Here is a 26,638-nt window from a genome sequence, read left to right on the forward strand (position 1 = left end):
TACCAATCCTTAGTTTCTGCAGATCTTCTATGTTGGGAAAATCCTTTGTGACACAATAAATCAAATATCTTAATCTGTCCGAATCATTTTCCCATCCATTAGGAGAGTCATTTTCACAGGGCATTAAATGTAAACGTCTGGACAATGTCACAGGAATCCATATTTTAAATAATTGATTCCTCTCCTCATTGGATAAATCAAACTTATCAGAGAAGCTCTCAAATGTCTCTGAATTTCTACAGGCATGGATTTTGACATCATATTTTGGCATGATTTTGTATAATTTCAGCAAATTTTTCCTCACTTTAATTTGGAGTTGAGCCTGGGTAATTCCAGAATTCTCTGATATTTTTAGTGGCTCTTGTACGTCCGTTCCTCCTACGTCACTCACGTCTCCTCCCACATCACCTAGTATGTCGGTTTCTCGTATGTCAGTCATGTCTCCTCCCATGTCAGGTTTCTATATGTCCGTCTCTTGGTCAGACCCAAGGTCACCTTCAGTTACAGACACGTGTCTTACTTCTTGTTCATTTTCCACATTACAGTCTGAATCAGTATCACCGTCTGACACTTCTACACTTTTTTCCTGCTTAGAAATCTCTAACACAAGACTATGAAAAAAATCTACCAAATGTAGATTATTTCTCAATTTCTGTTTGTCTCTATTTACCAATTTAGAAGTTAACTGTAAATTCTGCAATTCACATTCTTTGTATAAACTGAGCCACAAAACTTCTATGTCATCTCCTACATTAACTTTGAAATTAATATTACTTTGTTTATGTAACGGGTCTGGAAGGCGGAACCTCTGAGCTACTATACAAGGGGGCGGTCCTTGTAAGGGAGCGGGTGGCGACCAGGCAGGCAGTCACAGCAGGTGACCGGGACAGTCTCTGGAAGGACGGGCAGGAGGTCACGGCAAGTGACCGGGGCAGTCTCTGGATGAACGGGCAGATGGTCACGGCAAGTGACCGGGGCAGTCTCTGGGTTAAGGGTTGGTACGACCTGTGGCGGCTGATGGTAGACATGAGCTCCCAGGTGAGCAGACGAGAGTCTCTGGATAAACGGGTGGTCACAGCATGTGACGGCGGAGCCTCCAGGAAGACCAACAGACAGGCGGCAGATGAGCGCTCCCAGGTGAGCGGGCAGAAGTCTCTGGACAGGCGGGTAGTCACAGCACGTGACGGCAGAGCCTCCAGGTAGGCTAGCAGACAGGCAGCAGATGAGCGCTCCCAGGTGAGCGGGCAGGAGTCACTGGACAGGCAGGTGGTCACAGCACGTGACGGCGGAGCCTCCAGGTAGGCTAGCAGGCAGGTAGCAGATGTGCGCTCCCAGGTGAGCGGGCAAGCTGGTCCTTAGACAGACTGACAGGAGTTGTAAGGCAGACCGTCGGACCTCAGGCTAGCAGGCAGGTAGCAGAATATCAGGCAGGAATAAGACAGCAAGCTGGCAGGAATCTGGCAGGTATCTGGCAGGTAACTGGGAGGTAACTGGCAACGGGACCTGAGGGCTGAAGCAGAGTAGTGAACAGTGCAACAACATTGCTCGGGCACCTCCATTTTGGAGGAGGTGCCTTATATATGGTGAAGTCCTCCGGCCATTGGCCGGGGACTCCTTAGGACGGTGCGCGCGGCCCCTTTAAGAGGGAGGGAGAGCGCGCGCGCCCTAAGCACAGTGGCCAGGAAGGAGCGCGCGCTGCCAGCAGAGCGGGAGGAGGACGCCGGGCACGGAGCAGAGAGGTGAGGGGAACAGCGTCCCTGCCTAGCAGAGGGCAGGGACACCGGCGCTACAGTACCCCCCCCTTTAGGCCCCCCCCTTTTTTAGGCCAGACAGAAATTTAGCAAGGATAAGAGGGGCATGGATGTTCTCCCGGGGCTCCCACGTTCTCTCCTCAGGACCAAACCCCTTCCAATCTACTAGAAAAAAGGTCTTTCCTCTTACCCTTTTGGTGGCAAGAATGTTCTCTACCTCAAACTCGTCCTCAGCAGAAACCGGAGCAGGAGGCGTACCTGTAGACTTGGAAAAAGAGTTAAGTACCACAGGTTTGAGGAGAGATACATGGAAGGAGTTAGGGATCCGTAAGTTGGCCGGGAGTTTCAATTTATAGGCCACCGGGTTGATCTGACTGATGACCTCCAGAGGACCGATGAACCGAGGCCCTAACTTGTAAGAAGGTATCTTGAGTCGGACATATTTAGATGAGAGCCAGACTTTATCTCCAGGACGAAATTGTGGAGGATCCAGGCGTTTTTTGTCAGCGTGTCTTTTCATCCGTTCGGACGACTGAAGGAGTGCGGATCGGGTACGCTCCCAAATGGAGGAAAATTTGCTAACGAGAGATTCCGCAGCCGGGTTGTCAACAGAGGTGGAGACAGGAAAAGGAATTCGAGGATGCTGACCGAAGACTACAAAAAACGGGGATTTGGAGGAGGATTCGCTCTCGTGATTGTTATAAGAGAACTCGGCCCATGGTAGGAGATCCACCCAGTCTGAATGATGGGCATTAACGAAGTGCAGGAGGTAACTGGTCAGGTTCTGATTGATCCGCTCCACTTGACCATTGGACTGTGGGTGGTAAGCGGAAGAGAAGTCCAGGGTGACGTCTAGCAGTTTACAAGTGGCTCTCCAGAAGCGTGAGGTGAACTGTACCCCACGATCCGACACGATGTGGAGGGGCAGGCCATGAAGACGAAAGATGTGACGAATAAAGTCTTTAGCTAGCTCGGGTGCAGACGGGAGGCCTGGCAGGGGAACGAAATGAGCCATCTTGGAGAAGCGGTCAGCGACCACCCAAATGACCGTACAACCGGCAGAGACTGGGAGGTCAGTTATAAAGTCCATTGCTATATGCTGCCAGGGGGCAGCAGGTACAGAAAGCGGAAGGAGGCGACCGGCTGGCAGATGTCTCGGAACCTTGTTGCGGGCGCAGGACACACAGGCAGAAACAAAGTCTATTACGTCCTTGTGCAGGGTAGGCCACCAGTAGTGCCGGGTAATAAGCTGGAGGGTCTTTTTCTGACCGGCATGGCCAGCCAGTTTAGACGAGTGACCCCAGTGAAGGATCTTCTCCCGATCAGGTACTGATACGAACGTCTTTCCGGGAGGGAGACGATTTAGACTCACGGGAGCCACCTGCATTACTCTGGCGGGATCGATGATGTGTTTCGGATCTTCCTCGAGATCAGACACCAGAAAGGATCGAGACAAGGCGTCCGCCTTGACGTTTTTGTCAGCCGGGCGAAAATGAAGAACAAAATCAAAGCAAGCAAAAAACAAGGACCACCGGGCTTGGCGCGGGTTAAGTCTCTGGGCATGCTGGAGGTAAGCCAAGTTCTTGTGGTCAGTGTAAATTATTACCGGGTGAAGAGCCCCCTCGAGCAGGTAACGCCACTCCTCCAATGCCAGTTTGATGGCCAATAACTCTCGGTCTCCTATGGAATAATTGCGCTCTGAGGAGGAGAAGAGTTTAGAGAAGAAGCCGCAAGTTACCATCCTCCCGGAAGATGATTTTTGAGTAAGTACCGCTCCGGCTCCAGAGTAGGAGGCGTCAACTTCCAGGAAGAACTGCTTGTTGCCGTCCGGGCGATGCAGCACCGGGGCGGAAGAGAAGGCCTGTTTTAAGGAAAGAAAGGCCTCCTCTGCTTCGGGCGGCCACTCTTTGGGATTAGTACCCTTACGGGTGAGCGCGGAAATTGGGGCAGTCCGGGAAGAGAAGTGTGGTATGAAGAGGCGGTAGTAGTTGGCGAAGCCCAGGAACCGCTGAATGGCCTTCAACCCCTCCGGTCGAGGCCATTTCTCGATGGCAGACAGTTTCTCTGGATCCATTCGTAGGCCAGTCTGAGAAATAATGTAGCCCAAAAACGGAAGCGAGGTCTGCTCAAAGAGGCACTACTCGTATTTAGCGAAGAGGTGATTCTGCCTGAGCCTGAGCAGGACCTGACGAACGTCCCTCCGGTGAGTCTGGAGATCTGGAGAGAAGACCAAGATGTCGTCCAGGTACACCACTAAGCAGGAGTAGAGAAGGTCCCGGAAGATGTTATTGACCAACTCTTGAAAGACGGCAGGCGCGTTACAGAGACCAAAGGGCATTACCAGATATTCATAGTGGCCGTCCCGGGTGTTGAATGCCGTCTTCCATTCATCCCCCTGACGGATACGAACCAGGTTGTACGCCCCACGGAGGTCCAGTTTGGTGAAGATTCTAGCCCCCCTCAGACAATCAAATAACTCTGGAATGAGCGGAAGGGGGTACTTATTCTTCACCGTGATCTGGTTAAGGCCTCTATAGTCTATACAGGGACGGAGAGAGCCGTCCTTCTTTTTGACGAAAAAGAAGCCTGCTCCCGCCGGGGAGGTAGATTTCCGGATGAATCCCCTGGCCAGATTCTCCTCAATATATTCGGACATCGACCGGGTCTCAGCAGCAGATAATGGATAAATACGCCCACGGGGAGGAGTAGTACCGGGTAACAGGTCGATAGGGCAGTCGTATGGTCTATGAGGGGGTAGTGTCTCTGCCTCCTTTTAATTAAAGACATCAGCATAAGACCAATAAGGAATCGGAAGTCCAGGTAGATTAGCTGGGGTAGGAGAAGGACGGACGGGATGGACGGGAACCAGACAGGTCTTATGGCAGTCCTGTCCCCAGCGATGGAATTCTCCGGTCTGCCAGTCAAGCACGGGTGCATGTCTCTGGAGCCAAGGTAGACCTAGCAAGAGGGCGTGAGAGAGTCCAGGCAGAACATGAAAGGAGATACTCTCAGAATGCAGCATTCCCACCTGCAGAGTAAGGGATTCGGTGGTGAGTTGGATGGGGCATGGTAAGAGACCCCCATCCACGGCAGCAACAGACAAGGGTACAGCCAGAGGTTTGGTGGGGATGCGGTATTTCTCTACCAGGGACTGTGAAATAAGATTCCCGGCTGCTCCAGAGTCAAGTTGGGCTAGTTCAAAATAACGGTTCTCCCCGCAGACGATTGAGACTGACAGCAGCAGAGATGGAGAGGATTTATTCTTGTCTAGGTCGACCTCTCTGAGCGAACCTAGACACAGGCGTTTCCCGACCTCTCCGGGCAGGCACGGATCCGGTGCTCCTTACTGCCACAGTAGAAGCAGCTCCCCTCGGCACGGCGTAAGTCCTGACGGGTTTTGACCATCTTGGTCTGGTCGACCTGCATAGGCTCAGGAGAGTGTACCTGGGGAGAGACGGAGGGAGTGACGGGTTTCTGAAAAGTAGGAGCTAGACGTGGAAACCTCCTCTCATGGGTGACCTCTTTGGCACGCTCCTGGAACCGTAGGTCAATCCGGGTGGCAAGAGTTATTAGGTCATCGAGAGTGGTAGGAATGTCCCGACCGGCAAGTTCATCTTTAATACGGCCGGACAGACCCTCCCAGAAGACGGATACCAGAGCGTCGTTATCCCAGGCCAGCTCCGAGGCAAGGGTATGGAACCGTATGGCATATTGGCCCACGGTGAGACTTCCCTGACGGAGGCGTAGCAGTGATGATGCGGATGAGGTCTTCCGTCCGGGTTCATCGAAGACTTTCTGGAAAGCCGTGAGAAAGGCAGGCAAGGCGGACACCAGGGGGGTCTCCTCTCTCCCATAGAGGATTTAGCCAGGCCAGGGCCTCCCCGGTGAGATGGGACATGATGAAGGCAATTTTGGCCCGGTCGGAGTTAAACTGGTGGGACAATAGTTCAAAGTGCAGGGTGCACTGATTTATGAAGCCCCGAGCCTGGGCGGAGTCGCCTCCGAAGCGAGGAGGTGCAGAAAGCCGGGGTCCGGTGTAGGATACCATGGTATTAGTGGGCAGCGGAGCTGCCGGATTGCGAGTCATGGCACTGGCGGAGGTTGCTGGCAGAGCAGTCAGAGTGTCGAGGCGAGAATTGACATTCCGCAGGTGACCCAGGATGGACTCCTGTTGGGACCTCTGACGGGACAGTTCATGACACAGGTCCGAGAGCGAGGGAGCTTGGGTGCCACCGGGTTCCATTGCCCGAGCAAACTGTAACGGGTCTGGAAGGCGGAACCTCTGAGCTACTATACAAGGGGGCGGTCCTTGTAAGGGAGCGGGTGGCGACCAGGCAGGCAGTCACAGCAGGTGACCGGGACAGTCTCTGTAAGAACGGGCAGGAGGTCACGGCAAGTGACCGGGGCAGTCTCTGGATGAACGGGCAGATGGTCACGGCAAGTGACCGGGGCAGTCTCTGGGTAAAGGGTTGGTACGACCTGTGGCGGCTGATGGTAGACATGAGCTCCCAGGTGAGCAGACGAGAGTCTCTGGATAAACGGGTGGTCACAGCATGTGACGGCGGAGCCTCCAGGAAGACCAACAGACAGACGGCAGATGAGCGCTCCCAGGTGAGCGGGCAGAAGTCTCTGGACAGGCGGGTAGTCACAGCACGTGACGGCAGAGCCTCCAGGTAGGCTAGCAGACAGGCAGCAGATGAGCGCTCCCAGGTGAGCGGGCAGGAGTCACTGGACAGGCAGGTGGTCACAGCACGTGACGGCGGAGCCTCCAGGTAGGCTAGCAGGCAGGTAGCAGATGTGCGCTCCCAGGTGAGCGGGCAAGCTGGTCCTTAGACAGACTGACAGGAGTTGTAAGGCAGACCGTCGGACCTCAGGCTAGCAGGCAAGTAGCAGAATATCAGGCAGGAATAAGACAGCAAGCTGGCAGGAATCTGGCAGGTATCTGGCAGGTAACTGGCAGGTAACTGGCAACGGGACCTGAGGGCTGAAGCAGAGTAGTGAACAGTGCAACAACATTGCTCGGGCACCTCCATTTTGGAGGAGGTGCCTTATATATGGTGAAGTCCTCCGGCCATTGGCCGGGGACTCCTTAGGACGGCGCGCGCGGGCCCTTCAAGAGGGAGGGAGAGCGCGCGCACGCGCCCTAAGCACAGTGGCCGGGAAGGAGCGCGCGCTGCAGCAGAGCGGGAGGAGGATGCCGGGCACGGAGCAGAGAGGTGAGGGGAACAGCGTCCCTGCCTAGCAGAGGGCAGGGACACCGGCGCTACAGTTTAGCAAAAGAAGAAATTATATCCATATTTTGCTTACCTTAAGATTCCTTGGCTTCTCTTTATCAGCACGTCCTGTCTTCAGTTCGTCTGATTCTTTTCCTGTGTGATTCTGTTCCTTGTTAGTACCTCTGCTTCCTGTCTTTCCTCAGTCTGTAGGTCCTTTCTGCTTCTCGTGACAAACTAGTGAATTTACTGACACGTGAACAACAGCTGTTCAGCTGGTCAGGACTCCCCCCTTGTTCACGGAAGAAATTCACTTACTTAATTTAAAAAACAAAAAAACAGGACTGGCTGGCTCACCATTGTAAAATAATACTCTTCCTGTATTATTTTTTTCTACTGAGGACTTCTAAAAGTATCAATATCACGATATTCTTATAAAAAAAGTATCTATTTATTCTTGGATTGTCCATTAAAAAGAATCAGATTGCAGCAGGTACATACAATAATTAGTTAGAAAGTAATTGTCCATTTGTCCATAATTTGCTTAATTGTTGAGATTCACCCATCTTTCCTTGGATCCTGGCTGGTAAATCATGTCTTTGTCCAGCATGTGTCCAGGCCTACATGTCATCTGCTTCTCAGCATTAGTGTTGAGCCACCCCCGTAGTGTTCGAGTTCGGTTCGGTTCGTCGAACACCCGTGTGTTCGCCGAACTGTTCGTCGAACTGTTCGTCGAACACCTTCGAACACCGTTAAAAACAATGGCAGGCAAACAAAAACACATAGAAACACATAGAAAACACCTTCAAAGGTGTCCAAAAGCTGACAAACTGCTCAGAAGACATAACTAACACATGGAAAAGTGACAAGTACATATAGTCATGCGAAAATAAAAGAGGTGGAGGAGTAAAATGAGGGGGAGACACAGATATAGGCATGTCATGCCCTTCTAAAATCCAAAAAGTGAGAAGCCGACACGGCCAGTCCGCTCCTGCCCGTGCCACCTCCGTGTCGCCGGGTTTGTGCCAGAGCCGCGGTGAACCCTGACGGCCAGCCCCCCTCTCCCAATACTGGTGCCTGTCCGCTGGTGGGTCGAGCGAGCCCCCCTGTGGTGGAGGCAGCTCTAAGCTTTTTAATTTAAATTGTCTCTCTAATTTGAATGAATACACTTTAAATCCATTTACAAGGATCTATTGGAGGGCAAGTCTCATGCCAGCAGCCGCGTAATTCCAGCTCCAGTAGCGTCCACTAAAGCTGCTGCAGTTAAAAAGCTTTTATAAGGATCGAGCTCAGCTGTCCACCGCAAGGCATCCTAATGCCAGTCCCAGCCCCTATGCCTTGGGGTGCCTCCTGATGCTCTTCACTAAGTATCCCATGGTCCCGAATCATTTCCTTTGAAAAAATTAAGTGTCTAAACTACAGGTGGTGTAGCTTGCTTAACAGCCGGGATAATCCGCTGACTAGCAGACACTGCTACTAGGCACAAAGTATTTCCTGGGCTAGATGCAGTTAAAAATTTGTAATTAGATACTCTCGTTGGATGCTGAGAAAGCATTCCATAGAGTCTCCTGGCACGCCATATATGATTCTCTTAAAAAGCTTGGGGTAGGGGTCTAGGGGACCCTTTTATAGCCAAAATCACGGCCCTGTATCGCAATACGTCACCTAGGCTGAAGATAAATGGAACTGTAGCACCCTGAGGGCTCGGTTGCTACAGACGTATTGCACCTCACCCAGAGGTGTGATATCTCACTCTCAGGTAAGGATGGAGTGTGGATCAGGACCCGACACCTGCATGCATTACACCACATTGCCGTGGGGCAGGGCGACCAATATGCCCCTGAGATGGGCACGACAGTCCCTGTCCCTGGCTGGAGTGGGGGGAGGGAACACTGAGGAAGGGGAACCCTGTAGTGCAGGAGCAGGGAGGAAGCAGTTCCTGGGTGCATTGAGAAGGGAGTATAAAAGGTGGGCACCATCTTAGTTCAGTGCAGAGAAGTCTGAGCAGAAGTGGCAGGGAGCAGGGGCTCTGCATGAGCTCTGCTCCGGAGGCGGGCCTAGTAACAGAGGCCCAGGCCTGGAAGAGGGAGAAGGAAGGAAGAGGAGCGGAGAAGGCTCCAGGAACGAGGAATGAAGGGATCCCAGGGGTGCGGACGGGCGAGTCGCCACCGCACGCCCGAATCCACCTGCGTGGAGGGGTCAGGCCAAAGGGGGAGACCGGTCCCCGAACTAGTGGAGGCAGGAAACGACCCTCAGCTAGAAACCGGAGGCTCTGACATTTTATGTGGCGCAGCCCCTCGCTACACCCGCTAGGAAGGCACCACATAGGGTCAGGGAAACTGGCGCTAAGTTTACCAAGAGGAGGCCCGAGGCAGCCGGACAGAAGTGTTGGTAAGAAAGGCCAGACAAAGGACACACAAAGGGGGTCCTGTGAAGTGCTCCAAAGTTATCTGGGAGTTGTCTGAGCCCCTCACCTGGTGAGCACAGTACGACGTGCGCAGCCGTTACCTGCAGATATGGTCTGGATAATAAGAACTCTGAGTAAAGGCCCTGGACTGCATCACTGACTCCGTGTCGTTACTGCTGCTGCCCTGCACCATCACCCCCATCCTCCGCATACACTGCCCTGAGGCTATACTCCTCCCGTGGGGAGTTATGCTACGCTCTGCTGCACCCACAACACCAGCCTCAGCGGTCTGCCCTGTAGCAGCAGTTCACTCTGACCGCAATCCACGGGTGGCGTAGTCGGACATTTAAACATCAAAACCACATAAATAGTTCCGCCACTGGTTTGACCGCCCTGAGCCACGGAACCGGGTCGCCGCCACGAAGACTACAACCACCAGCATCCACCAAAAAGGGTCCGGCTCCGGGTGTCCCAAGGCCCAGGGGGTGCGTCAGAACATTTTCATCACCTTTCACAATCACCAATGGGACAAGGCAGGGATGTCCTCTGTCCCCTCTCTTATACATCCTAGTGACGGAGCACCTGCTCTCATCAATTCGCCATAACCCCAATATTAGGTGGATTGAGGTGGGAGGCACCGAGTACAAGTGCTCTCTATTTGCTGATGATGTCCTAGTATATATCACTCAATCACATATATCCATCCCTGCTGTTATGGCTGAAATAGATCACTTTGTTACATGGTCAAATTTTAAAATCAATGCAGCGAAGTCTGAGGCCCTCGATGTCTCCCTCCCCAAATCCATATAGGATTCCATCCAGTCCAACTTTCCCTTTGCCTGTCCCTCACAGGGTATCAAATACTTAGGAATTCCTATTCATAGAGACCTCTCCCATCTATGTTATCTTAATTTTGGGCCCTTTATTGAACATCTCCATACAGACCACGGTTGGCAAGTTAGAACTGTAAGATTCACTACGTGAACCGCTGGTGTTTTGTGGAAAAGCACATGTACACTGCGTTCCAAATTATTATGCAAAAATTGTTTAGGAGTGATAAGGGAAGAATTTGTTTGTTTGTCAGTTAAACTCATTGATGGTGATGTGTGTCAGGGCTCTTTATATCACTGTAAGCAATTGCAGACATCTGTGCTAATTAGTTTGGCAGGTGTGTCCAATGAAAGGCAAGACTACTTAAGAAGGCTCTCTCACATTATTAAGCAGCCTACATTTTCTGCCAAAATGGGAAAGAAAAAGGATGTGTCGGCTGCTGAGAAGCAACAAATTGTGGAGTGTTTAGGTCAAGGCATGACTACAATCAACATTGTGCGATGATCAGGATGAAGTGTCTTGGCAATCAAGAAGTATGTAGCTGATTCACAGTACACACGTGTGCGTGCTGATAAGGGCAAATTGAGGACTCTTTCCTACAGGCAATTACATCAGGTTCAAAGAGCAGCGGCCAAAAAGCCTTGTCATAGCAGCAGACAAGTTTTTGAAGCTGCTTGTACCTCCAACATCCCCCGAACAACAAGATGCAGGGTCCTTCAGAGGTTTGCAGCTGTGCATACGCCATCCTGTCGACCTCCTCTATCCACTTCACACAAGCAGAAACGGCTCCAGTGGGCCAAACATTACATGAAGACTGATTTCAAAACAGTTTTGTTCACGGATGAGTGCCGTGCAGCGCTCGATGGTCCAGATGGATGGAGTAGAGGATGGCTGGTTGATGGACACCCCACGCAAACACGGCTACAGCGCCAACAAGGAGGAGGTGGAGTAATGTTTTGGGCTGGAATCATGGGGAGAGAGATTGTCAGCCCCTTTAGGATCCCTGAAGGCGCTAAAGATGAACTCCATAATGTATGTGGATTTTCTCAAACAGCACTTCCTGCCATGGTTCAAGAAGAAGAACCGTGTATTTCACAGCAAGATCATTTTTCTGCATGATAATGCATCATCTCATGCTGCACATAAAACATCTGCATCTCTGGCTGATATGGGCATAAAAGGGGACAAACTTATGGTGTGACCCACATGCTCCCCTGACCTCTACCCCATTCAGAACCTTTGGAGCATCATTAAAAGGAGTGTCTATGATGGGGGGAGGCAGTTCACATCTAAGCAACAGCTCTGGGAGGGTATTCTGTCCTCATGCAAAACAATTGAAGCAGAAACCATCCAAAACCTGACAAATTCAATGGACGAGAGAGTTCAGAAGCTCCTTTCGAACAAGGGGTCCTATGTGAAAATGTAACATCACCTAGAATAAAGTTTTGAGTTGAAAACTGTTTGATTTCAGTTTCTAACAACCTGCTAATGCTTATAATTTCAAAAATGACCATTTTTTTGGTCTTTATTAAAATGAAAAGGTTGATCGAAAAGTTTGGGGGATCTAAGAGTGTGGCAACCCAGTAGTCATGATTACTTCGAATTCTGACAATATGAGGGTCATGCTGCAGGTAGTGCAGCAAGAAGGCACTTATGTGTCTTGCGCATCTCGGAGCCCCAAAATTATTTTCCGGGCTAGCTGCAGCTAAAAATTATTTTTAATTTTAAATCTGGTGAAGCTTTAGTATAGATGGCCTAATAGGATCAGTGCTGCACACTGCTACAAAGCCCAAATTATTTTCCAGTCAAGATACAGATAAACATGATTAGTAATTTGAAAGCTTAAAACGGTTGGTAGGGTGATTTTAACCAATCATCAAGCTTTTACTCTCCCCAGGATGACACAGGGGTAGAAAAGTCGTTTCGGATCCATGATTTGTTCATCTTTATGAACGTGAGTCTGTCTACATTATCAGTGGAGAGCCGCGTGCGCTTATCTGTCAGCACACCACCAGCAGCGCTGAACACACGTTCAGACAGAACGCTGGCTGCGGGGCATGACAAGATCTCCAAGGCGTAAGTGGCTAGCTCCGGCCATTTATCCAGATTGGAAGCCCAAAAAGAGCAAGGGTCCAGTGACACAGTCGTGGCTTCAATGTTTACTTGGAGATACTCCTGTACCATCGTCTCTAGGCGTTGACTATGTGTCAGACTTCTTGTCTCCTGTGGCCTTGCAAAGGATGGGCTAAAAAAGTGGTGAAATGATTCCGCAAAATTGATGTTACCAGCAGATACTGTGGTTCTGTTATGGTTTGAGTGCTGAACACTTGACGGTCCCACGGTTGGCAAGTTGGAACTGTGAGATTCACTACGTGCACCACTGGTATTTTGTGGAAAAGCACATGTAAGATTCTGCAACAGTCTCTGTTGATACTCCTGCATGCGTGCATCCCTTTCTATGGCAGGAATATTTTCTGCAAATTTACTTTTGTACCGGGGATCTAACAGTGTGGCAACCCAGTAGTCAGGATTATTTCTAATTCTCACAATTCGAGGGTCATGTTGCAGGTAGTGCAGCAAGAAGGCACTCATGTGTGTTGCGCATCCAGGAGCACCAAGTCCCTGTTGTGTTGGTGGCGAGGTAACAATCATGCTTCCTTCCTCTGTCCTCTCCCCCCAACCTCGCACAACAGAAATGTGATCAAGGTCTCCCTCATCTGATGAGTCTTCCATCAGTTCGTCCTCCACTTCTTCCTGGGCTCCTGCACCTTCCTCACTAGTTTGGCTGCTACCATGCGCCCTGGTAAAACCATCTCCCCCACCCTCACATGCCTGCCGCCTTGGTGCTGCCGACCGTCTGGACCTTGCAGATGTTAGCCCTTCCGCATACAACTCCTCCTCCTCTACTTCCTCCACCTCCTCTTGTGCCACCACCTGACTCCGAATTCTGTTTAACATGTGCTCCAGCATGTAAATCACCGGAATAGTCATGCTGATAATGGCATCGTCAGCACTAAACATCTTCGTCGCCATTTCAAAACTGTGCAGAAGGGTGCATAGGTCCCTGATCTGAGACCACTCCTCCAGCGTGATTTGCCCCACCTCTGAATCTCGTTGGCCCAGGCTATACGTCAGAACGTATTGCACCAGGGCTTGTCGGTGCTGCCACAGTCGCTGCAACATGTGCAGAATTGAATTCCACCGGGTAGGCACATCGCATTTTAGCCGGTGAAGTGGCAGGCCCAACGACTTCTGTAGAGATGTAAGTCGCTGAGCTGCGGGATGCGAACGGCGGAAGTGAGCACACAGCGACCGTGCCCTCTGCAGAAGGCCATCTAGTCTGGGATAGTGGGCTAAAAATTGCTGGACAACCAGGTTCAACACGTGAGCCATACAAGGCACGTGTGTGACATTGCCCCGGCGAAGGGCCGCACCCAGGTTTGCAGCATTGTCGCACACGGTTTCAGGTCCAGTGGAGACAACCATTCATGAAATTGGTTCTCCAGAGCTGACCACAACTCCTCAGCTGTGTGACTCACATTTCCCAGACATTTCAATGTAAAAACCGCCTGATGACGTTGAGCCCTACTGCCAGCATAGTAAGGAGGTGTGCAGGATCCCTTCTGCACAGTTAGAAAGCTTGTGGCATGACCAGACAGGCTTTGGGTGCAGGTGGAAGACCGAGAAGAGGTTGAGGAGGCAGAAGCAGTGGAGGAACTTTGACATAAAGAGGATTGACGCACAACTCGTGGGGACGGCAAGACTTGGCCAGCAGCCCCTTGTCCTCCTGTCACCATAGTTACCCAGTGCCCAGTCAGCGACATGTAACGCCCCTGTCCATGCCTACTCGTCCAAGTGTCTGTGGTGAAATGCACCCTGTCACACACAGAGTTTCTCAAAGAAGCGGTGATGTTGTGTGCGACATGCTGGTGGAGCGCAGGCACACCTTTCTTTGAGAAGTAGTGCCGACTGGGCATCTGGTACTGGGGCACTGCGACGGACATAAGGTCTCGAAAATCCTCTGTGTCCACCAGGCGGAAAGGCAGCATTTCTGTAGCCAAGAGCTTGCAGATGGTGAAATTCAACCTCTTGCTTTCTCATGGCTAGGAGGAAATGGTCTTTTACTTGTCCACATCTGAGGGACCGAGGGCTGGCTATTGTGCTTAGACGGGGTTGATAAGGGTGTCCCCGGCAAACTGCCGGTCTGTGAGGAAGATGCAGGCGGACATGTTAGGTTGCCTTCATCCAAAGGTGGTGCTATCGATGTCGGACAGCGCTCAACACCAGCTGGTGTTCCCACCTCCAAAGAAAATGATGACCTGCCAATCACGCTGGCTGTTGCGGGTAAAGAGGTGGCAGGTCTGCGCCCCAAAACAGGTGTGACTGCTGTCCCCCCAGTCACAGAGGATGAAGAGGCCACGGATGCACAAGATATGGCAGACGGTGGTTGGCCCGGCCGGCTAGGCCGCATTGTAGCACACTGAGCTTCCCACTGCAACTTATGCTTCATGTCCATGTGCCGGTTCATGCATGAAGTACTCAAACTATGTATTTTTTGGCCTCTACTTAGCTTTTGCTGACAAATGTTACAGATAACACGAGTTGGGTCATCTTTATCGATCTGAAAAAATGCCCAGGCTATGCAAGGCTTAGCACCCATGCAACCTGAAGAGCCACCACGACTTGTGGTGAGAGGCAGAGTTGTGTTTGAGGATGCAGTTGTTGACGTGCTTCCAGTACTACGTCTCTGTCCAGGAAGGCGCAACCTGACCTCGTTGTCACTAGCATCTTCCTCCACCTCCTCTGCTGACCTCATCTCTTGGCTGACTGTGGGTTGACAGTAAGTGGGATCTCCAACCTCATCATCATCACCCTGTGTGTTATCACACCCGTCATCCTCAGAGCCAACCTGTTCCTGCCCTGACAAAAAACTAAAGTTGTCGCTTCAATCAGGTATTTGAGTCTTATCATCGTCTTCCTCATTGTCTCCACCAACAGGAGTTACAGTTTGGGAATGAAGGTCTACATTATGGTCAGAACCTTCTGCGTCTGGTCCTGGACCCGACTCATAAAGATTCTGGGCATCAGTGCAGATCATTTCCTCGTCTGGATTCACAGAAGCGCTGGAGTCGACCTCTGATTCCCAGGCTATAGTTTGAGTAAACAGCTCTGCAGACTCAACCATCTGTTCTACCTCATACTCAGACGGGCAGCTGGAGATTTGGGAGCTGTGAGGAAGCAAGTGCGATTTGGGTGACACCTTTGAGGACTGGAGTATTTGTGATGTTGAAGTTGATGTGGAGGAGAGCCCACTTAAAGGAGCACTTGATATCCGTTGAAGCACCTGCTGTTTTTGTGCCTCATCTGGAATTTGTAGCGATTGGCGTGGCCGTAAGAAAGGGATCTTATCACATTGTCCGCTAAAAGAAGTAGACATTTTAGTTTGGCTGGAAGATGGTCTTTCTTCTGCAGATGTTACTGTTGCTTTAACACCTACCCCACGGACACAACCTTTTTTCCCCTTCCCAACACGCCTATTCCCCTTTCCACCAGCAGCAGGCCTTTTTCCACTCATTTTGGTGGTTAACTAATTCACAACTCTGGAGTTGTTTGCACAAAAAAACAATGGATGGTAACCGAGCAGAGCTGAGTGGCCAAACTGTAGTATTAGGCCAAAACTATTGGCTGGGTTAGATGCAGAAAAAAATTATATTCAATTTGCAACCTGATGGAGGTCAGTATAGATGGACTAATACAACAAGTCCCACACACAGCTAGAAGCCCAATATTTTTTCAGAGGTAGATGCAGAAAAAATTATATTCAGTTTGCAACCTGATGGAGGTCAGTATAGATGGATTAATAGAACAAGACCCACACACAGCTAGAAGCCCAATATTTTTTCAGAGCTAGATGCAGATAAAAATTATATTCAGTTTGCAACCTGATGGAGGTCAGTATAGATGGATTAGTAGAACAAGACCCACACACAGCTAGAAGCCCAATATTTTTTCAGAGGTAGATGCAGAAAAAAATTATATTCAGTTTGCAACCTGATGGATGTCAGTATAGATGGATTAATAGAACTAGACCCACACACAGCTAGAAGCCCAATATTTTTTCAGAGCTAGATGCAGAAAAAAATTATATTCAGTTTGCAACCTGATGGAGGTCAGTATAGATGGATTAATAGAACAAGACCCACACACAGCTAGAAGCCCAATATTTTTTCAGAGCTAGATGCAGAAAAAAATATATTCAGTTTGCAACCTGATGGAGGTCAGTATAGATGGATTAATAGAACAAGACCCACACACAGCTAGAAGCCCAATATTTTTTCAGAGGTAGATGCAGAAAAAAATTATATTCAGTTTGCAACCTGATGGAGGTCAGTATAGATGGATTAATAGAACAAGACCCACACACAGCTAGAAGCCCAATATTTTTTCAGAGCTAGATGCAGAAAAAAATTATATTCAGTTTGCAACCTGATGGAGGTCAGTATAGATGGATTAATAGAACAAGACCCACACACAGCTAGAAGCCCAATATTTTTTCAGAGCTAGATGCAGAAAAAAATTATATTCAGTGTGCAACCTGATGGAGGTCAGTATAGATGGATTAATAGAACAAGACCCACACACAGCTAGAAGCCCAATATTTTTTCAGAGCTAGATGCAGAAAAAAATTAGATTCAGTTTGCAACCTGATGGAGGTCAGTATAGATGGATTAATAGAACAAGACCCACACACAGCTAGAAGCCCAATATTTTTTCAGAGCTAGATGCAGAAAAAAATTATATTCAGTTTGCAACCTGATGGAGGTCAGTATAGATGGATTAATAGAACAAGACCCACACACAGCTAGAAGCCCAATATTTTTTCAGAGCTAGATGCAGAAAAAAATTATATTCAGTTTGCAACCTGATGGAGGTCAGTATAGATGGATTAATAGAACAAGACCCACACACAGCTAGAAGCCCAATATTTTTTCAGAGCTAGATGCAGAAAAAAATATATTCAGTTTGCAACCTGATGGAGGTCAGTATAGATGGACTAATACAACAAGTCCCACACACAGCTAGAAGCCCAATATTTTTTCAGAGGTAGATGCAGAAAAAAATATATTCAGTTTGCAACCTGATGGAGGTCAGTATAGGTGGACTAATAGAACAAGTCCCACACACTGCTAGAAGGCCAAATATTTTTTCAGAGCTAGATGCATAAAAAAATTATATTCAGTTTGCAACCTGATGGAGGTCAGTATAGATGGATTAATAGAACAAGACCCACACACAGCTAGAAGCCCAATATTTTTTCAGAGCTAGATGCAGAAAAAAATTATATTCAGTTTGCAACCTGATGGAGGTCAGTATAGATGGATTAATAGAACAAGACCCACACACAGCTAGAAGCCCAATATTTTTTCAGAGCTAGATGCAGAAAAAAATTATATTCAGTTTGCAACCTGATGGAGGTCAGTATAGATGGATTAATAGAACAAGACCCACACACAGCTAGAAGCCCAATATTTTTTCAGAGCTAGATGCAGAAAAAAATTAGATTCAGTTTGCAACCTGATGGAGGTCAGTATAGGTGGATTAATAGAACAAGACCCACACACAGCTAGAAGCCCAATATTTTTTCAGAGCTAGATGCAGAAAAAAATTATATTCAGTTTGCAACCTGATGGAGGTCAGTATAGATGGATTAATAGAACAAGACCCACACACAGCTAGAAGCCCAATATTTTTTCAGAGCTAGATGCAGAAAAAAATATATTCAGTTTGCAACCTGATGGAGGTCAGTATAGATGGACTAATACAACAAGTCCCACACACAGCAAGAAACCCAATATTTTTTCAGAGGTAGATGCAGAAAAAAATATATTCAGTTTGCAACCTGATGGAGGTCAGTATAGGTGGACTAATAGAACAAGTCCCACACACTGCTAGAAGGCCAAATATTTTTTCAGAGCTAGATGCAGAAAAAAATTATATTCAGTTTGCAACCTGATGGAGGTCAGTATAGATGGATTAATAGAACAAGACCCACACACAGCTAGAAGCCCAATATTTTTTTCAGAGCTAGATGCAGAAAAAAATTATATTCAGTTTGCAACCTGATGGAGGTCAGTATAGATGGATTAATAGAACAAGACCCACACACAGCTAGAAGCCCAATATTTTTTCAGAGCTAGATGCAGAAAAAAATTATATTCAGTTTGCAACCTGATGGAGGTCAGTATAGATGGATTAATAGAACAAGACCCACACACAGCTAGAAGCCCAATATTTTTTCAGAGCTAGATGCAGAAAAAAATATATTCAGTTTGCAACCTGATGGAGGTCAGTATAGATGGACTAATACAACAAGTCCCACACACAGCTAGAAGCCCAATATTTTTTCAGAGGTAGATGCAGAAAAAAATTATATTCAGTTTGCAACCTGATGGAGGTCAGTATAGGTGGACTAATAGAACAAGTCCCACACACTGCTAGAAGGCCAAATATTTTTTCAGAGCTAGATGCAGAAAAAAATTATATTCAGTTTGCATCCTGATGGAGGTCAGTATAGATGGATTAATAGAACAAGACCCACACACAGCTAGAAGCCCAATATTTTTTCAGAGCTAGATGCAGAAAAAAAATATATTCAGTTTGCAACCTGATGGAGGTCAGTATAGATGGATTAATAGAACAAGACCCACACACAGCTAGAAGCCCAATATTTTTTCAGAGCTAGATGCAGAAAAAAATTATATTCAGTTTGTAACCTGATGGAGGTCAGTATAGATGGATTAATAGAACAAGACCCACACACAGCTAGAAGCCCAATATTTTTTCAGAGCTAGATGAAGAAAAAAAATAGATTCAGTTTGCAACCTGATGGAGGTCAGTATAGATGGATTAATAGAACAAGACCCACACACAGCTAGAAGCCCAATATTTTTTCAGAGCTAGATGCAGAAAAAAATTATATTCAGTTTGCAACCTGATGGAGGTCAGTATAGATGGATTAATAGAACAAGACCCACACACAGCTAGAAGCCCAATATTTTTTCAGAGCTAGATGCAGAAAAAAATATATTCAGTTTGCAACCTGATGGAGGTCAGTATAGATGGACTAATACAACAAGTCCCACACACAGCTAGAAGCCCAATATTTTTTCAGAGGTAGATGCAGAAAAAAATTATATTCAGTTTGCAACCTGATGGAGGTCAGTATAGATGGATTAATAGAACAAGACCCACACACAGCTAGAAGCCCAATATTTTTTCAGAGCTAGATGCAGAAAAAAATTAGATTCAGTTTGCAACCTGATGGAGGTCAGTATAGATGGATTAATAGAACAAGACCCACACACAGCTAGAAGCCCAAGATTTTTTCAGAGCTAGATGCAGAAAAAAATATATTCAGTTTGCAACCTGATGGAGGTCAGTATAGATGGACTAATACAACAAGTCCCACACACAGCTTGAAGCCCAATATTTTTTCAGAGGTAGATGCAGAAAAAAATATATTCAGTTTGCAACCTGATGGAGGTCAGTATAGGTGGACTAATAGAACAAGTCCCACACACTGCTAGAAGGCCAAATATTTTTTCAGAGCTAGATGCAGAAAAAAATTATATTCAGTTTGCAACCTGATGGAGGTCAGTATAGATGGATTAATAGAACAAGACCCACACACAGCTAGAAGCCCAATATTTTTTCAGAGCTAGATGCAGAAAAAAATTATATTCAGTTTGCAACCTGATGGAGGTCAGTATAGATGGATTAATAGAACAAGACCCACACACAGCTAGAAGCCCAATATTTTTTCAGAGCTAGATGCAGAAAAAAATTATATTCAGTTTGCAACCTGATGGAGGTCAGTATAGATGGATTAATAGAACAAGACCCACACACAGCTAGAAGCCCAATATTTTTTCAGAGCTTGATGCAGAAAAAAATTAGATTCAGTTTCCAACCTGATGGAGGTCAGTATAGGTGGATTAATAGAACAAGACCCACACACAGCTAGAAGCCCAATTATTTTTCAGAGCTAGATGCAGAAAAAAATTATATTCAGTTTGCAACCTGATGGAGGTCAGTATAGATGGATTAATAGAACAAGACCCACACACAGCTAGAAGCCCAATATTTTTTCAGAGCTAGATGCAGAAAAAAATATATTCAGTTTGCAACCTGATGGAGGTCAGTATAGATGGACTAATACAACAAGTCCCACACACAGCTAGAAACCCAATATTTTTTCAGAGGTAGATGCAGAAAAAAATATATTCAGTTTGCAACCTGATGGAGGTCAGTATAGGTGGACTAATAGAACAAGTCCCACACATTGCTAGAAGGCCAAATATTTTTTCAGAGCTAGATGCAGAAAAAAATTATATTCAGTTTGCAACCTGATGGAGGTCAGTATAGATGGATTAATAGAACAAGACCCACACACAGCTAGAAGCCCAATATTTTTTCAGAGCTAGATGCAGAAAAAAATTATATTCAGTTTGCAACCTGATGGAGGTCAGTATAGATGGATTAATAGAACAAGACCCACACACAGCTAGAAGCCCAATATTTTTTCAGAGCTAGATGCAGAAAAAAATTAGATTCAGTTTGCAACCTGATGGAGGTCAGTATAGATGGATTAATAGAACAAGACCCACACACTGCTAGAAGCCCAATATTTTTTCAGAGCTAGATGCAGAAAAAAAATAGATTCAGTTTGCAACCTGATGGAGGTCAGTATAGATGGATTAATAGAACAAGACCCACACACAGCTAGAAGCCCAATATTTTTTCAGAGCTAGATGCAGAAAAAAATTATATTCAGTTTGCAACCTGATGGAGGTCAGTATAGATGGATTAATAGAACAAGACCCACACACAGCTAGAAGCCCAATATTTTTTCAGAGCTAGATGCAGAAAAAAATATATTCAGTTTGCAACCTGATGGAGGTCAGTATAGATGGACTAATACAACAAGTCCCACACACAGCTAGAAGCCCAATATTTTTTCAGAGGTAGATGCAGAAAAAAATATATTCAGTTTGCAACCTGATGGAGGTCAGTATAGGTGGACTAATAGAACAAGTCCCACACACTGCTAGAAGGCCAAATATTTTTTCAGAGCTAGATGCAGAAAAAAATTATATTAAGTTTGCAACCTGATGGAGGTCAGTATAGATGGATTAATAGAACAAGACCCACACACAGCTAGAAGCCCAATATTTTTTCAGAGCTAGATGCAGAAAAATATTAAATTCAGTTTGTAACCTGATGGAGGTCAGTATAGATGGATTAATAGAACAAGACCCACACACAGCTAGAAGCCCAATATTTTTTCAGAGCTAGATGCAGAAAAAAATTAGATTCAGTTTGCAACCTGATGGAGGTCAGTATAGATGGATTAATAGAACAAGACCCACACACAGCTAGAAGCCCAATATTTTTTCAGAGCTAGATGCAGAAAAAAATTATATTCAGTTTGCAACCTGATGGAGGTCAGTATAGATGGATTAATAGAACAAGACCCACACACAGCTAGAAGCCCAATATTTTTTCAGAGCTAGATGCAGAAAAAAATATATTCAGTTTGCAACCTGATGGAGGTCAGTATAGATGGACTAATACAACAAGTCCCACACACAGCTAGAAGCCCAATATTTTTTCAGAGGTAGATGCAGAAAAAAATATATTCAGTTTGCAACCTGATGGAGGTCAGTATAGGTGGACTAATAGAACAAGTCCCACACACTGCTAGAAGGCCAAATATTTTTTCAGAGCTAGATGCAGAAAAAAATTATATTCAGTTTGCAACCTGATGGAGGTCAGTATAGATGGATTAATAGAACAAGACCCACACACAGCTAGAAGCCCAATATTTTTTCAGAGCTAGATGCAGAAAAAAATTAGATTCAGTTTTCAACCTGATGGAGGTCAGTATAGATGGATTAATAGAACAAGACCCACACACAGCTAGAAGACCAATATTTTTTCAGAGCTAGATGCAGAAAAAAATTAGATTCAGTTTGCAACCTGATGGAGGTCAGTATAGATGGACTAATAGAATGATGCTATGCCCAAAAGATTTTACTTCACTAGGTGCAGTAAAAAAATTGGTATTCTATACACAGGTGGTATATCTTGCAACACAGATAGGCTACTCCACTGACTAACACACTCTGCAATAGGCCAAAAAGGATTAGCTTTGCTAGATTTAGCCAAATGCTGTGAAAAAAACTTGCACAGCACTGGCAAAGACCTGCCTGGCAAAAACTGATAGGAACTGATGTAACCTAGTCCTGAAAAGGACTCCAATTACAATTAGTCTTTACTCCCACAACCTATCTATTTAAGAGCACAGACCTGCCTGATAAAAGTCGTTGGAAATGCTGTAACCTAGTCCTTAAAAGGACTGCAATCACAACTATTCCCTACTCCCAAGCTATCTGTATATTTGTGCGAAAATTGGCTTGAAATTAACAAGGTATAGCGCACACAGCAACAGCGGTGCCGTCTAACACGCAGCTGCAGCAGTGAGAAAATGGTGGCGACGGGGAAAATGGCTTGGTCTTATAGGGCAAGGACATGTGACATACACTGCCAATGAAACATGCCCTTGCTTGTGTGAAAAAAAACACTTCGCTCCGTGTGTGCGCTGCTGATAGGCTGACAGATTGCACCTCCCCACTGTAAATGCGGGAAAGAGAAAAAAAAATGGAGATCTTCATTGTTCCTGCAGAGATCCATCCCCTGCCCCTCCCCCCACCCCGCTGTACACTCAAACTGCGTATTAACATTAATTTTCATCATTACTGAGAAAAAATCCAGTTATGATTTTGGTGCACGAACAGTTATTGAACATAACATCGAACAGCCGAATTTTTCTCAAATTGTTCGTGTTCGCCGAACGGCTCGAACACCGCCCAAAACAGCTCGAATTTGAGATTGGCGAACAGTTCGAGTAGAACAACGCTCATCTCTACTTAAGATTCCTTGGCTTCTCTTTATCAGCACGTCCTGTCTTCAGTTCGTCTGATTCTTTTCCTGTGTGATTCTGTTCCTTGTTAGTACCTCTGCTTCCTGTCTTTCCTCAGTCTGTAGGTCCTTTCTGCTTCTCGTGACAAACTAGTGAATTTACTGACACGTGAACAACATCTGTTCAGCTCGTCAGGACTCCCCCCTTGTTCACGGAAGAAATTCACTTACTTAATTTAAAAAACAAAAAAACAGGACTGGCTGGCTCACCATTGTAAAATAATACTCTTCCTGTATTATTTTTTTCTACTGAGGACTTCTCAAAGTATCAATATCACAATATTCTTATAAAAAATGTATCTATTTATTCTTGGATTGTCCATTAAAAAGAATCAGATTGCAGCAGGTACATACAATAATTAGTTATAAAGTAATTGTCCATTTGTCCATAATTTGCTTAATTGTTGAGATTCACCCATCTTTCCTTGGATCCTGGCTGGTAAATCATGTCTTTGTCCAGCATGTGTCCAGGCCTACATGTCATCTGCTTCTCAGCATGAAGATTCTGTGTCTTGTGAGGTGGGCAGAGCAAGAGAGCCCCCCCTTTCTGTACCATGGGCTTTTATAGCCAGTCGTATGGACACCTGTTCTACATATGGTAGTGAACCAAATATACACACACAAATAGCGCATGTCAACTAGACACGATGGCTGAGGCATAGAACTCAGAAAAATGATTATCGATTAACATTCCAAATGAATTTCCATAATTAACCATTTAACAGAGACCGCCTGGGAATGCCAGGTGCTGTAGGCTTTTGCTTTTTCCTTCCTTCCACCAGCAGGGGGCACTCTCTTCTACGCCTTTTTTCCATTCCCTTTCACAAGTGCACACATTCATTCTCTTTTCTTTTTTTCATTTGCTTTCTCTCTTGCGCTATTTCATCTCTGCAAAATACCAGCATCCTTCTGATCACCGTGGGCCTCCAGCATTGTTGCTTATTTACTTTTAATACTAGGCTCCTTTTTACCAGGACCAGCGTCTCCCGCGTGGCTGGAGGCAACAACCGGTAACCCCAAGCAGAAGACCTTTGCAGGCAACACAACCCTCCCCCCTGAAGAGCAGCTCAAAGTCACTGGCAACCATCTCACCCTCTTCCTTCATTCACCCCTGGACGTCTCGCTCCGCCCCCAAGTTACGGGTCCAGCTTGCTCTTTCTGTCACATTACCGTGATGAAGGGTTTAGCCTGCAGGAGACCCTGCGCCGAGACATTTTTGAAGACACCTGATGCGGCGGGTGAATCACTGCTAAACAAACCACACCTGTAGGGACGGCACAGACTTTGCATGGACCCTTCGGAGACCGCCCCGTCACGGCCAGATTGATCGCCACCAAGCGATTCTGAGAAAGGCTGGCCGGGCGATGGATCAAGCAGCGTGTACTGACCATACCACCTTGGATACGCCCGATCTCGTCTGATCTCGGAAGCAAAGCAGGGCTGGGCTCAGACAGTACTTGGATGGGAGACCTCCTGGGAACACCGGGTGCTGTAGACCATTTTGATAACGTTTTGCCCTATTGCCCAGCTCGGCTAGCATGGAACGGCGCCTTGCCGGACACCGACCTTAAGTAACTTAGATGATGGAAGCCCCAAGGCCTCTGAGCCAGTTGGCAGCTAAGTACGCTAACCCGCCGCCTTCACGCAGGAGTGACACCGAGCTCCTTGTCACGGCTAGGAGTGCTTATTGACTCCGCAGCTCGCCGTGTGGAAATGATGGCGTTAAAAGCACTCAGGGCCGTGAAGGGGCCAGGCTTTCAGCAGGTGCCAAGGGAAGGTTTTGGATGCCGGCCGCCTAGCGAGGGCCAGCAGAAGTAACATGTATCTCTGCAAAGAAGCTTGTGTAACCAAGCCAGACGGCTGCCAAAGAGCTAACCTCAGTGCAAGGAAGGTGCGGAAGGAATTGGGGAGGGGGTGGGGGGGTGATTCCTGATAGGGCCCTGAAATCATAAAACAGGCAGGAGAGTCTGATGCATGGTGACGGAGAGGTTGTAGGGGCAGATAGGGGGTGTTGTCACGTGCGAGCACGTGTGCATGCTGGCTTGTGTGTGAGAGTGCGCTTCCTAGGTGTGGCGCGCTGCAGACAGTCAAAGGGATTGTTCCCTTTCATTAAAAGTTAATCCCCGGCGGCAGCCTATTAGAAAGCAACAAACCGCGCTCTACTCACCCTACCCGGGTCTACCGGTGAGTCTCGCCTCTGCTCCCGGCCTGTGGCATTGGCCGTGAAGCTGACGTCCGTCGACAGCGCTGCAGCCGATCAGTGTTCTCAGCGGCTCTGAGTGGGGCGTTGTGTCTACAAGACCTTTTAAGGAAGCCAGCAAGAAAATTGAAGAGAAGGGAAAGCACAAAAGGACCTGGTCTTGCTGAGCACTGGAAAGGGCAGCCAGCAGCCAGACGTCAAAGTAGAAAAGCAGCAAGTGAGAGGCTAGTCTCTGCCAACGGCCACAGCACCCTGAACACGCCCAATCTCATCTGATCTCAAAAGCTAAGCAGGGTTGGGCCAGGTTAGTACTTGCATGGGAGACCACCTGGAATACCAGATGCTGTAGGCTTTTCCTTTTTCCTTCCTTCCACCAGCAGGGGGCACTCTCTTCTATGCCTTTTTTCCATTCCCTTTCACAAGTGCACACATTCATTCTCTTTTCTTTTTTTCATTTGCTTTCTCTCTTGCGCTATTTCATCTCTGCAAAATACCAGCATCCTTCTGATCACCGTGGGCCTCCAGCATTGTTGCTTCTTTACTTTTAATACTAGGCTCCTTTTCACCAGGACCAGCGTCTCCCGCGTGGCTGGAGGCAACCACCGGTAACCCCAAGCAGAAGACCTTTGCAGGCAACATGACCCTCCCCCCTGAAGTGCAGCTCAAAGTCACTGGCAACCATCTCACCCTCTTCCTTCATTCACCGCTGGACGTCTCGCTCCGCCCCCAAGTTACGGGTCCAGCTTGCTCTTTCTGTCACATTACCGTGATGAAGGGTTTAGCCTGGAGGAGACCCTGCGCCGAGCCATTTTTGAAGACACCTGATGCGGCGGGTGAATCACTGCTAAACAAACCACACCTGTAGGGACGGCACAGACTTTGCATGGATCCTTCGGAGCCCGCCCCGTCACGGCCAGATTGCTCGCCACCAAGCGATCCTGAGAAAGGCTGGCCGGGCGATGGATCGAGCAGCTTCTACTGGCCATACCACCTTGGATACGCCCGATCTCATCTGATAATATCACAGCGTACCATAGCAATCAGTAATATCCATCAAATTATTATCAAAATATTAAAATAAATTATGTTTGGAATAATAAACAATAATAGATAATAATTCATTATCAATCAAGTTCTCCATATGATAGAACATTTTTATGTCATAGGTGTAATTACCTTTTCCAACCCATAGGTG

At 47.2% G+C, this 26,638-nt stretch overlaps 2 pseudogenes; both read left to right on the forward strand.

Moving 5' to 3' along the window:
- The first annotated feature begins 24,621 nt into the window (after nt 1-24,621).
- On the forward strand, nt 24,622-24,741 carry LOC141268482 (5S ribosomal RNA; annotated as a pseudogene).
- Nucleotides 24,742-25,677: 936 nt separating this feature from the next.
- LOC141269890 (5S ribosomal RNA) lies at nt 25,678-25,795 on the forward strand (annotated as a pseudogene).
- The last annotated feature ends 843 nt before the right edge of the window (nt 25,796-26,638 follow it).

The sequence above is a fragment of the Phyllobates terribilis genome, unplaced genomic scaffold (genome assembly GCF_046119375.1).
Source record: "Phyllobates terribilis strain yellow unplaced genomic scaffold, ASM4611937v1 Scaffold_4__5_contigs__length_816908805, whole genome shotgun sequence".
Taxonomy (NCBI): Eukaryota; Metazoa; Chordata; class Amphibia; order Anura; family Dendrobatidae; genus Phyllobates; species Phyllobates terribilis.